The sequence below is a fragment of the Rana temporaria genome (assembly GCF_905171775.1).
Source record: "Rana temporaria chromosome 4 unlocalized genomic scaffold, aRanTem1.1 chr4n, whole genome shotgun sequence".
Classification (NCBI taxonomy): Eukaryota; Metazoa; Chordata; class Amphibia; order Anura; family Ranidae; genus Rana; species Rana temporaria.
This window is the reverse complement of record NW_024404448.1, coordinates 315,001-323,747: the sequence shown is the minus strand read 5'-3', so window position 1 is coordinate 323,747 and position 8,747 is coordinate 315,001.

Below are 8,747 nucleotides of genomic sequence, written 5' to 3'. Positions count from 1 at the left end.
CTGGTACTGACTAGTATTCCAATGTTTCTCTTCCCCCTCAGTTTTTCTCCATCACTCAACTAATGAGACCCCAAAGCTGATGGAGAGAGGCGGGGGAGGGTCACACAAGGATGATATTCAGACAACTGACATCCCCCTTATCAGCTCATGATGTCATTGGTCGTTAGGAGGTTGGCAGCTAGAAGGTTGTAATGGTGACAATGAAAACCTGAGGCTTTGTGTAACTGCTGAGCTCTCTGGTAGATGAGGGACAAGGCGATTGGGACCACGATTTTTGTCCCTTGGACAAGTTGTTTTTTCAAAAAATCTCCAGACCCCTGAAACTGTTTCTTACATGATGAAAATCAGCCATGGAGTATATCTGAGGTGTATATCAGGGTGTGCTTCTTCCCCACATGAGAGCTGTGATGTCCAGCAACATTCATATACAAGACATTTCCCGCACTCACTAATACACCTCAAGGGTTGTGTGGGATCCCTGATGTACAGAAAGACAGGACTTCAGTGAGGAACAATTCCCTCACTCAGGACCGGAATATGGCTCCTCCTCTGTGTGAGATCTCAGATGTGTGGAAAGACTGGCCTTCCGTGAAAAACTTTTTCCGCACTCAGGACAGGAATACGGCTTCTGCCTCGTGTAAGATCGCTCATATGTGGAAAGAATGGCCTTCCATGAAAAACAATACGGCTTCTCCCCTGTGTGAGATCTCTGATGTTTGTAAAGACTGGACATGTGTGAAAAACATTTCCGGCACTGAGGACAGGAATATGGCTTCTCCCCCGTGTGAGATCGCTGATGTTTGGAAAGACTGGACTTCTGTGAAAAACATTTCCGGCACTGAGGACAGGAATATGGCTTCTCCCCCGTGTGAGATCGCTGATGTTTGGAAAGATCGGACTTCTCTGAAAAACATTTTCCACACTCAGAACAGAAATGCGGCTTCTCCCCTGTGTGACATCTCTGATGTCTGTAAAGATCACACTTCTGTGTAAAACATTTCCCGCACTCAGGACAGGAATACGGCTTCTCCCCTGTGTGAAATCTTTTATGCACATTAAGACTAGATTCAAAACGGAAACACTTCCCGCACTCAGGACAGGAAAAGCTCTTCTCTATTGGAAGGACAGCACCGTCCCGCACAGTCTGAAGTTCCTCAGGATAAGAGGAATACGATGGTCCGGCACCGCCCCGCACAGTCTGAGGTTCCTCAGGATAAGAGGAATACGATGGTCCGGCACCGTCCCGCACAGTCTGAGGTTCCTCAGGATAAGAGGAATACGATGGTCCGGGTCCGGCACCGTCCCGCACAGTCTGAGCTTCCTCAGGATAAGAGGAATACGATGGTCCGACACTGTCCCGCACAGTCTGAGGTTCCTCAGGATAAGAGGAATACGATGGTCCGGCACCATCCCGCACAGTCTGAGGTTCCTCAGGATAAGAGGAATACGATGGTCCGGCACCGTCCCGCACAGTCTGAGGTTCCTCAGGATAAGAGGAATACGATGGTCCGGCACCGTCCCGCACAGTCTGAGGTTCCTCAGGATAAGAGGAATACGATGGTCCGGCACTGTCCCGCACAGTCTGAGGTTCCTCGGGATAAGAGGAATACGATGGTCCATTTACACTGTGTGGTGCCGGATGGACATTTGAGGTAGTCAGGTTTTCTCCTGGACTATACTGTGTGATATCCTCATCTTCTACTTTACAGTCTGGAGACAAAGTGAGACAATCCTCTGAGGTTTTCCTCATCTCCCGTCCATCTACTAAAATAGAAATACAAAGATTATTACTAGACATGAGCAGATTGGTTCCCCTAAATCAGGACTCTGCCCACATCAGGCAGCTTTGTCTCTGAGGATCTTACAATTCCCCCCTCAAGGTAACTAGTAAATGGGTCCTCTGATCTCCTACCAGATCATTTCTTTATTCATGGAGTCAGAGAGTGAGGAAACAACGAGAACTGTCTTTTTTAGGAGTGACAGTGATGAGGGGATTATAGGACGAGTGTCCCCTCCTCCTCCATCACTCATTGCCATCTTCCCAACACAAGAAGTCCTGCATTTCTTTATTTAGTCATGCATAACAGCGGGGCTGAGCCCCACCAGAGGTCAGAGAGTGAGGATGGGGGAGAACAACCAAGATGAAGACTGGACTGATCCTGAAGACCAACATCATTGGGTTATTGACTCCTCCCCCATTATCACTTTCTGTTTAAGGTTCCAAAGTCTGAGGATGTTATCACATTATTATCACCATGTAAAAGTCTGTGCTCCAATCAAATAATCAGATATAAAATGTCCAGCTGGCAGAAAATGGGTGTAACAAAAGAGAATACATTTTATGTGTATATATAGCAGTGGGTAGAGAACAGAAGTCAGGACTGTGTAATGTACAACATATTGTATACGATACAACAGATAGGACTATATAGTATCAGAATGATGTAATGTACAACATAGAGTGCAGGGGTCAGGAGTATGTAATGTACAACATATTGTATAAGAATCAACAGATAGGACTATATAGTATCAGAATGATGTAATGTATAATATAGAGTATATAGTGCAGGGGTCAGGAGTATGTAATGTACAACATAGAGTATATAGTGCAGGGGTCAGGAGTATGTAATGTACAACATAGAGTATATAGTGCAGGGGTCAGGAGTATGCAATGTACAATATAAATTATATAGTGTTATGCCGCGTATACGACCGTTTTTCCGGTCCTGCAAAAAAACGATGTTTTACTCTGCGTGATTCGTCGTGATTCCTCTCAAGCCTGCCTTGCATACACAAGTTCATGAAAAAAACGGTCGAGCAAAGCGCGGTGGCGAACAACGGGACTTAAAGGGGGAGTTCCTTTCAAATGGCGCCTGCTTTTGGGCTGCATACTTGATTCTGAACATTTGTGTTTTTTCCCCCTCGGAAAAGCATACATACAAGCGATTTTTGCGATGAGAAAAAAAACGACGTGAAAAACGACGAGAAAAAAGGTCAGGACTCATAATATTGATATTCAGTGGTAAATTCATTTTTTTACATGAGACAAGTTGCAGAGATCCCACACCGCTGCCTCCCATCTCCTGAGACTGCACTCAGTGACTTGGGTCTGAGACTATACAGACATATCCCTCCACCCGGCACAGCCAGCAAATAACAGAGCAAGTAATCCTGGTAAAATTGTTCTGTCAGAGATCATGCTAGACCTGGGCATGGGGAAGGAGACCTAAAACCCAGGTACCTAGGTCTAGTACCATCTATGGTGAAAATGAACATTTTGCTTTGAGCTGAACCCCAGAATCTCCATAAATCCAGTCTAGAGACATAAATTGTGTCTGCAGCACAGAGAAGGAAGATTATCCGAGAGAAATACAGGCATACAGGGGAACACAGCTCAGGAAAGTGACCAGGGGATTACAGGCTGATATCACCCAGTCCCCGCCCTACTCTGGACCAATCAGTGAGCAGTATGGGTGGAGGAATGGATTTAGTGTTAATGACCCACCTGTGCTGATCTCTGTAGGAGTGTCCTCCTCTATAAATGTCCCCGTTATTCCATCCTCCTCCATAGACTGCTGATCATCCCTCACATACGTCTCTTCTTCTTCTGATTTCACCTCAAGTTCTATATTGATTGGATCTCCACTCTAAATCAAGAGAATGAGAGAGAATATCATCTGTAAAATATTTATATAAGATTAAATATGGCGACATCACACTAACAATCCACACATTGGGCCAGATTCAGGATGGAGAGCGTATCTTTGTGCGGGCGTAACGTATCCTATTTACGCTACGCCTCCGCAACTTATACAGGCAAGTGCTGTATTCACAAAGCACTTGCTCCGTAAGTTGCGGCGGCGTAGCGTAAATGGGCCGGCATATCTGCGCGTAATTCAAATTGGACAGGTAGGGGGCATGTTGTATATAAATTATCCTTGACCCCACGTAAATGACGCGCCGAGCGAACTGTGCATGCACCGGCCGTGAACGTATCCCAGTGCGCATGCTCCAAATCACGTTGCAAATAGTCATTGAAAACGACGTGAACGTAACTTACGCCCAGCCCCATTCTGAATCGGCTTACGCAAATGACGTAAATGACGTACAATACGACGCTGTCCCGACGTCCATACTTAACATTGGCTGCGCCTCTTTATAGCAGGTGTAACTTTACGCCAGTCTGACGCCTTAGGTAAACGACACAAGTAGATACGCCGGCCACAACTACGTTCGTGAATCGGCGTTGTGAAGGACTTTTTGCCTATATGCTTCAATTTAATTCTCCCTGCTTGGTTAATGCTGTGTTAGAAGGTGATTTCAGGTGTGACTCACTCTGCTAACAGGCTGTTGAAATGTTAATTGATCTAGTGTGTTGTGTGAAGGAGACCTGTGTTTACTGTTTACTGTGATTAGAAGGGGCTCAGGTTAATTATTCTGATTGCTTCATTGTGGTAATTATCTCTTCTATATGCGGGGCCAAGCTGTCTAGATAATGTATTCTGTTACACCTAGTAATTAACTCCACTGATGTCATTATCTAAAGAAAATGTGTTTTCAGAGTCGGCTCCGAAATGTCTGCCTAATAATCTGTATGGAAGCCCCAGTGTGAGGGGTGGAGATTGTCATTGTAACAGCTTTGTAAATTACATATAAGCTGTGTGTTATACCATTAAAGTCTGTCTTGTTCCAGCAGTAAGCGCTGACTCATGTGTGGCTTATTATGGCGATTCCAGGATGGGATGTTCTTTTATGGGAAGAAGGGAATCTTTGACGGGGATATCATTCTAATACCGTCACAATTGGTTGGCAGCAGCGGGATTTTCCCTTCTACTCTCCTTTACACCCGGATTCCAAGCAGACACTGGAAGAACTACTGGAAGTTCGTGGAAGGATTGCTAGCAACAAACCCAAGCGGGTCATCATAGCAGAATTAATGGAGCTAGGCCAGGAGAACTTGGTTGCAGCAACGCCAGCAGTACAAGAGATGGAGACACCAGTGTATTAGGAGGAGGAATCGCAAGCCAACAAAGTAATGAGAGAGAAGCTAGCATGGTTCGGTCCGAACCCAACGGCGGATGTGGTGCTGAAAGTGATGGACCGGTTAGTAAACACAGAACTACAGAAGGCTAAACAAATAAGAGACGCAGAACTACAGAAGGATAAACAAATAAGAGACGCAGAACTACAGTTAAAACTGGCAGCAGTCCAACAAGCAGCCGCACATTCTCCAAACAGTGAGTACAGCACAGCAGACACAAGGAAGATTCCGTTTAGCGCTTTTAAAGCTTTTGATGAAAAGGACTGTGAAATTGATAACTACCTGGCAGATTTTGAGCGACAATGTAACCTGCACCGAATAGCTAGAGGAGAGTGGGTTGCAATATTGTCAGGCAAACTGTCAGGCAAAGCTTCTGATGCTTTCCGGACCGTGCCAGAGCAGGAGATCCATAGCTACGCCCGGGTTAAAGAAGTGCTCCTGGCTCGTTACGCAGTAACCCCAGAGTCCCACCGACAGAAGTTCAGGGACTCACGCAAAACCACGAAAGACTCTTACGCGGAATGGGCATGCCAGTTATCCCTGTCGGCCTCTAACTGGGTTAACAGCAGCCAGGCCACCACCGCAGAGGACATTTTGCAACTAATGCTCCTGGAGCAATTTTACAATCACATCCAGACGGACGTCAAACGAACAACGCTGCTTCCGGTGCAAACAGCTGGGTCACTTCAAGCAGAATTGCCCCATGGATGACAACACCAGGTCAAATTGGTCTCAACCTGGGTACCGCCCACCAGCAGCAGGCTATTGTGTAGACTTGGCTTGGGATCCCCAGGAGCTGGGTCAGGAAGAACCATTGGGCACCCCTTACGAAGCCCTCATGGTACAATCTGTTATTACGGACAACAGGGAACACCATTGTCAGCTGGTCATGGGCGACAGCCATGAGCCGGAGGGACCCTGGAGGGAGCTGGGCAGAAAGAGGCACCGCCGGCCACCCTCCAAGAAGAAGAGGTCCTGGAAGCCGTATAACAAGCTGACCTGGGAGGAGAAGAAGCGACTGGAGGAGAGGGAGTCGCAGCGGGCGTCCCAGATGCTGGCCGAGATGTTCGCCAAGGGCCCACCGGTGGCCCCTTACACCACCACCCAGTTCCTGATGATGAAGGACCACGTGGAGAGCCTGCAGGACATGAGCAAGCAGGAGCTGATCCGTGAGTACATGGAGCTGGAGGAGTGCATAAGCCGCATGGAGGAGGAGAACAACCACCTGAGGTCACAGCAGGCTGACCCCCCCAAGCTCCATGAACTGGAGATGGAGCTGGAGAAGCTCAAAGAGGAGAACCGGCGGCTGCGGAGGGAGCAGGGGGTGGCTGACCCTATGGGACACTGATCCCCCCCCCCCCCCGGACTCTGAGCACCAGTGCTACAGCATTTCAACAAATATAACTTTTTCTTTTTTATGAATCTCCTGTGATTGTCACTTCAGAGCCATAACCTGTCCCCTCCCATAGCGGGACACCTAGACGGCGGCGCACAGACCCATTCGCCGTCTTCACACTGACTTCTGGTGACTCTGCAGATCGCACAAAGACTTGGGGACTGACCGGCGTGTGATCTGACGACCCGGTGACATACCTGAGTCGGAAGCAGTTGCCAAGGGAGGTCAGTCACGCCAAACGGAGTTAACCTCGGACTAAAAGCTCTGAACCCGTCAACCCTACTGGACCAGGGAAGGTCCAACCGGGTTGCCGGAGCAGGGAGAAAAAGGGGGGCCATTGTGAAGGACTTTTTGCCTATATGCTTCAATTTAATTCTCCCTGCTTGGTTAATGCTGTGTTAGAAGGGCTGTGTTAGAAGGTGATTTCAGGTGTGACTCACTCTGCTAACAGGCTGTTGAAATGTTAATTGATCTAGTGTGTTGTGTGAAGGATACCTGTTTTTACTGTTTACTGTGATTAGAAGGGGCTCAGGTTAATTATTCTGATTGCTTCATTGTGGTAATTATCTCTTCTATATGCGGGGCCAAGCTGTCTAGATAATGTATTCTGTTACACCTAGTAATTAACTCCACTGATGTCATTAAATGTGTTTTCAGAGTCGGCTCCGAAATGTCTGCCTAATAATCTGTATGGAAGCCCCAGTGTGAGGGGCGGAGATTGTCATTGTAACAGCTTTGTAAATTACATATAAGCTGTGTGTTATACCATTAAAGTCTGTCTTGTTCCAGCAGTAAGCGCTGACTCATGTGTGGCTTATTATGGCGATTCCAGGATGGGATGTTCTTTTATGGGAAGAAGGGAATCTTTGACGGGGATATCATTCTAATACCGTCACAGGCGTATCTACCTAATTTGCATATTCAATGCGTAAATCGACGGAAGCGACACCTAGCGGCCAGCGTAAATATGCAACTAAGATACGACGGCGTAAGAGACTTACGCCGCTCGTATCTTAGCACAATTCCGTCATATCTTGTTTTCTGAATACAGAAAAAAAGATACGCCGGCGCATCCGAGAATTTACGCGGCATATCAACAGATACGCCGCGTAAATTGTTACTGAATCTGGCCCATTGTCTCTATAAGCGTGTTTTATAACATCTGTCCCACCAACCTTGTAACAGTGGGGGATGGTGTGACCTTCCTGTGTGGAATCCCGGGAATACAGAGGACGGGGACATCTCTCTGGTGGGTTCCTGGTATTAGGTGGCTCCATCATATCCTTGTGTCCTTCTGAAAACTCCTCCATCACTCCATACTCCTCATCCTCCTCTTTATACTCTTCTTTAACATCAATATTATCATCCCAGAGGTTTCCACTCTGAATATATAATAAAACATTCATTGTAACAAACATGCTGTGTATAAATCAGAACTACCAATAATTGTCACTCATCTACCTGATGATGGTGGGGGATGGTGTGACCTTCCTGTGTGGAATCCCGGGAATACAGAGGACGGGGACATCTCTCTGGTGGGTTTCCGGTTTCTTGTTCAGAAAGCGAATACGAATGATCCAAAATCATGGAACGTTTGTTTGCTAATTTAATATAACTTTCCTCAGACTCTGCTGAGGGAAAGTCAAAGTGTTCAGTTTGTGTACCAACCTCTGCATGTTGGACACTTTTAGGTTTTGTGGATTGGTGACATTGGCAGTTGCACATAATATTGCTGATTGAATCTGATTGTGACATTACCGCTCTCATGAATTCAGTTCTTGCTCTTTTGGTCAGTATTCTTTCCCAGTTTTCTTCTGAATATTTGTTTGTTGCAGTTTGTGGAAATAGAGTTGGTATCGCATCTGGTTTCAGTTTTCTTTTTGTACCTTGCATAACAAAGCACTCATTATTGAAGTGCACCGAACACATTCGGTATATATCTCCACGACGATCTTCATGTACAAGTTTTGTGAACTCATCAATAATTTTTGGGTCCATTCCTGATTTTTCTAACCAAGCTTTAATTAGTTTGTTATCTTTAGGAAAGATAAAAAGGGAAATATTTTCAGCAGTACTTTTTTTACCGCTGCGGTGGGCACAAGTTTGTGCAAAACAGTGTGGCATTTTTCTGTAAAAATAAATATATTATTTATCTAAAGATAAAATATCTTCTTTGTATGACATCATTTTATGAACAAAAAGTGAGAGAAGAAAGAGATTGAGTGAGTGAGTGAGAGAGAGAGAGAGAGAGGAGAAAGAGGAGAGAGGGATAAAGAGAGGAAAGAGAAATGGAGGATAGAGAGGGGAGGT